We start from the raw sequence: 5,832 nt of genomic DNA on the forward strand, positions 1-5,832 counted from the left end.
CCAGATGAAAACATTTTTTTTTTTAAATGACCTATAAATGTTTAAAGTTAAAGCAGTCATCAGAAAAAGAGGAAAGCTGTTTTAGACCCTCGAGCACCATCAGAAACTAGTGGGCATAAGCAGATGGGGGAATCATGTAACACAGACTTAAAGGTCCATGAGCATCAGAAGTATAAAACTAGATTCAGACTGGTAGAATTTTCCCCTGCAAATACTTCAGGGGAAAAGTCAATTATGTAGAGTGAATAGTAGTGCAAGCATTAATGCTTTTGTTTAGCTGAGGGGAAAAAATAGGAACTTTCTTGAGTTAGTCTCTGGGTCAATTACCCAAAGGTTGGAGGTCGACATCCCTCTAGAATAAAGTCTATCCAAGTTGTAATACAGTAAAGCCTGGGAGTTGAATATTTTCTCAAAAAGAGAGATTGCTTTGTTATATCTGTCAACAAGTTCTTCAAGAAAGTCTGGTGTCCAACATGGATTGATGACAGGAAGTTACTACACATTAAAAAACTTGTCAGTCGTCAGGTCATTCACCCCATGACCTCTGACATACTGACACACTGACAGACTGAAAGACAGACTACACCAAAGGAAAAGCTCTTCTCACAGGCAAATCATTGTTAAAAGCCTAAATGGGGCGGTAAGTAAGTATAGAAGTGGGTCAGAGCCCTGTGGCAGTGGTCAGTGTCCCAGCATAGCAGCAGAATTACCAGAATACCCAGAAAAAACAATAGCACTCTAACTGGTTTATTGGATATTTAGCATTTTAGTGCTTAATGCTGAGTATAACTACAGCTGTTTGAACAAAAGCATGTATACAAGTAAAAACCATCACCCAGAACAATTGCCATCGTATTACCGGTAAATAAAGGTCAAACACAAAGTGGAGAAGTTATATGGTTGAGGTAAGCAAGATACTTAAAAAGTCTCACTGTCCATAAAGGGCTTCTGCACATGTCCTTATCTGCTCTGATAATTCAAAGCTCTTCAACAAAGTTTCTCTTTTGACTTTGACACACGATAGGATGAATCTGTGTATTTTTATACAAGAAGCATTAGGAATCTGTCTCTTTTACATTTCAGGAAGTTGTAATGCTTACAGGGACTTTGATAAAACAAGACAGAAATTGTAGCCCAGCCCCAAACAGTTTCTGATAAATCATCCAGCGACTCCAAAGGAGGAAGCAGTGCTTCCTTAACACTGTTTCTAATGGGGTGGGTAGTTGCTGACTTTGAATGAGGACATTGTTGGATAGTAGAAGGAAGATTTTTGGATCTCCTCAGCCCGGAATTTGCATGTTTCAGAGGCATAGACCAGTATTGGGTAATGCAGGCTAACAAAATAGCCAAATGACTCCCCAATCCTAAGGGGCGGACCTGCTCTTTGGGTTCAATTTGCATGTTTTCTAAGCCAAAACTTTCTAAGCTTTCTAAGCTTTGCTTTGGTCTACTCTATAAAGCCTTTAACTCAACGCTAATTCGGACAATTTTTTGGAAAAAGGTTTCTGGATGGGAAGTGAAACGTCTTCAAATTTGGAAACTATGTCCAGTGGATTTGCTTTTTTTTTACTTTGTCAAATGACTACATCAAGGGATGGAAACACTGTGGTCATAAAAGGATGGTCATGGTCAACAACAATACTCAGACAGATTGTTGTTCTGTTGATGCCGAGGCCCAAATTAGATTCTAAAGAGTCAATCTTGAGAGGAAATTCTTGTTTTTCTCTGCCTTGTGGATTCATAGCAGGTGGAAAAACTGGACCAATTGAAACAGCAAGAGAAAGAAAACAGATTGTTTTGGAATGTCATCTTTCAGGGAGGTAAATCCATCACCAGCGGAGAGGGAGTGGATGTTGCACAAGAGTCACATATGACTTACCTCTGGATCAAGAATTCCTGGCTTTTAAAACACCATCTAAATATAATGCTTTAAATAACATAACCTTCTTATTAACAAATTGTTTTGCAATTATTGTTTCAACCTCATCTTCCTGTTGACCTCTACTTCTTTGTTCAGTTTTTTGTATATCTCTCCCTGTTTGAATATTCTGAGGCAGGAATGTGTTTGTCTAACCCATATTTTTCAACAAAGCACATGTGGGTAATGAACAGATCTGGGAAGGCAGCTGATGTGCTCACATATTTCAGTAAACTATGTTGTTGTTCCCTCTTTTTCCATCCGGAGTTGTTCTCCGATTTTATCCTTTTGTGCCATTTTTTTCATCTCCATATTTCTGACGATATTCCAGAGCAGCAGGAAATCTAATCAAAAAAGGAGTGTCCTGACAGATTGTTGAAGGTGAGGGGTTAGTTATGGCTGGCAGTACAGTACTAAACCCCCATCCAATGGAATTTCTTTAACCAAAGAGCTGCAGCTGCAGAGTTGAAACCCAAGACCTTTTTTCAATATAACAGAGGCTGAAAGAAAATAAACTTATATTTTAACATGCTTTTTTTGTTATAGCTGCAATGAAGTTGACAAGGGGATTGTAACAGCATTTAACATTTACAACAGAGACAGTATTCCATAAAAAATATATATTTTTTTGTCTTACGTTTGAAGAGAAATTGCCCTTCACTTGTTCACAAGCTTTACTCTTTCCAGTTTACAGCTGACAATGAAAACTGTACAGAGAAGTTTAAAAAGGGAGATAGCCAGAGAAACAGAAATAAGCATGGTAATACTTGCCATGCCAATGAGGGATAACCGGTATGAAAGGTAATACTGCCTCAAAAGCAAAGATCCTGAAGAGAAAAGACTAATAGGCAAAAAAACACTGTTCACACAAACACCACGGAGAGGCAAAATGTGTTGATGTACAAGACAGAAGTTGAATAGCTTATAAAGGCAACTGCTCCTCTAAAGCCTGTTATTGTTGTTTGTTTTTGCACTTAAACAAGGGGTGAGTCCTATTGACTCGCATGCACATACATGCCAGTTTATAGAGGAGATTTCATAGGGATGTTTCAAACTTTTAGGCCCTGGAAGTCCGTTTTCGATATTTTCAGGTTTGTCAGTGCTTCATCCATACAGGACCCCTTATGTGACCAAGAAGAATTTTTCAACTTGTGGATAGGTCTTTAAGCTCCTTCTCTCAAATGATTCTTAGACTGGAAGGTACTCCAACAAGTTCAGGACATTCCCAAGAGTCTTGTCCCAGAGGGCAGACCAGAAAATCAAAAGGGTGGTGGCCAAGTACCATCTTAATCAGATCAAGTAATTTAGCCGCTATGTCCCTCAAACTCATTCTGGGTGATTAAGCTCCCGAAGAACTTGCCAAGCCAAGTTATTCCTACAAGGAGGATCTGTTAATATGATAAAAAAAAAATGAGGGTTTGTATCTAGCTGTAGTAGTGAACCAGGGCATTTAGACACAAGTTGAATATGCAACATTGCAAACAATGCCCCAATAAATCTATCCATCATCTGCTTCATACTACAATCACACCAAACAGGACATCGTGATCCTAGTAAGAGGTGGGGACCAATCCTTGACCTTAGGGGAGTATCTTGCCTGATCTGGGTGATAATCATGGACTTAAGAACTTTAAACCTTGAGTACACAATAAGGGTCACAGTTTGAACACACATCCTGTTATTTACAGAAGGAAAAGATATAAACCTAATGTACCAAAAGCAGACACCCTCTTCTGCACAACCATATCTTAAGATCTACGAACACCTCGGATAGGATTAGAAGGTATGAGAAACTTAGGTGGAGTCCACCCTGCTCTGGGAACAAGCTTTAAACAAACCTGACATGTCTGGAAAACGCACAAAGCTCCTTCAATGGATATACAAGTGGTAAACATTCCTTCAGCCCAAGTATTCTCAGTACCCCACATATATGATGCTAAGGATGGGCAGCATGTACAAAGGGCATAAAGTTCAATAGTAGATTGAGTTTTTAAACACACCATTTCTTTGCATTCATGCAGATTTAGGCAAAAGTAATTGTTCCCGCATGGCAGCGGGACCTGACAGATTTATGTTGTGCTAACGCATTTTCCTGATAACTTCTCAAGTAATGAGGTATAATCTCTCAGGAGTATAATAAACAGGATTGCAGGTATGATCAACATGTTTTCAATGCTAGTCAAGGTCTTATGATAACCTTGTTTTTCCTTATTCAAGATTCTTTTTAGGTTCCTATAAGTGTTCATTTTCTCACTTTTCAGCATAAGGACAAATAAAAAAACTGTCTGTCAGTAAATTTAGTTAAAACTGCTGGCATATTTAGTCAAATTCTTAGATATACATTCAAGTTAGGTCTGGCTACTGTATTCTTGTTCTGACTTTTCACTCGCTGAGTACAAATGTGTCTTCATTATGTCTGGCCCATAGCTACTAGTTCTTTATTCAGTCTGCTGCAACTGGTTGGACCCAAACAAAACAAAGACCTGAGCTGAGCAGGCAGTCATGGTGGCTAGCTCACACAGAGAAAAAAAAGCTGAATCCTGTAACTATATATCTCCCATAAGCAGGAGTTGGTGATAGCACTGAGAAATGGAAAATGGATGAGAATGCAAGAGAAGACAAAATAAAGATGTGAAATTATTGAGCTGCCTCAGCATTTTCTCAACCTAATCTGTTTGGCAGAACGTACAGAGGAAAGACAGAAAAATAAAAGGAAAGGAACCAGTAAAGGAAGCGACTAATTTTAAAGTCTATCTGATGATACTCTGAGGTGTCAGACAGATTGTCAGTTACATTCAGTCAGCACAGAAATCAGAATGAATAAAAACCATAGGATGAAATAAAAAAAATGGAAACTTAAATGTTAACCAAGTACATATTAACCTCTTTTTAGCCTATATTACGGTATTTTTGACTAAAATCCAAACCACTGGTGGTATTGGAACTCCAAGTATTTGAGGATGCACTGGATATTTCTATAGCATGGCTTACTGCTTTAATTAACCTTTGCATCACAGCCATTAACCTGTGGTTTGTCTGATTTTAGGTAGGCCCAGTTTGCTTTAACAATGATCTTAGGCTTATCTACATTGTTGGTTTTGGTGTCTCTACAGATTGTCTTGATAAAACACACTTGGACCACTCCCAGTTTCTTTTTAGCCTTTTTTGTAGTTTAGCCTCCTTTTAGAGGGTGTGAACGACTTCTGGACCACTGTCAAGTTATCAGATTTCCCCTAGGTCTGTGCAAAACAAAGGAGTATAAAGTCCATATCTCATGTGCACATTTTCTTAAAACAAACAAAAACAAAGCATATTTCAGATGCAATATTTAAGTACTACAAAAACTATAATCTTGATTTATATTATCTTTCTGCAGTTCATTGCAAAAGACAAGTATTTCCTATACGTAAAGGGAATTTATTCCTCAGATACTGTAGAGTTCTGGGTTTCCCTGGTCCTCCTAGGTGTCCAACAACCTCACCGACTCCTTCTGAAGCACAAGCAGCTCAACTCTCAACGTCTCTAAAGAAGGGATTTACAATTGCATGGAAGACCCTTATCCTAGTCTCCATGATTCCAGCCAACTATCATCACAGCCACCTGCAAATTACTCCTGGGCCAACAGAACCACCAGTATTGCAAAAAAAGGTGAGACCCTAAGTTTTCCTTGCCAGACATTCTTTTTCTCCTCTATACCTTTAGATCCTCTTAATGAAGATCACAAACAGGACCAAAGATAATAGCAGTTCTGCTCCAAATGCCATTTGGAATAGAAAGAGGCTTGAATTCATTATGTGATTGTCAACCAAACCCCCCTGGGTTATACAGCCCTTAAACCCTTCTAGGAACCCCATGCTGCTGTAGAACCTCTTACAAATTGCCTTAAGAGAGATTCTGCCTTTTCCAGATACATA

Source organism: Cyprinodon tularosa, unplaced genomic scaffold, assembly GCF_016077235.1.
Source record: "Cyprinodon tularosa strain WSP-4 unplaced genomic scaffold, ASM1607723v1 ctg1, whole genome shotgun sequence".
In the NCBI taxonomy this organism is placed as follows: Eukaryota; Metazoa; Chordata; class Actinopteri; order Cyprinodontiformes; family Cyprinodontidae; genus Cyprinodon; species Cyprinodon tularosa.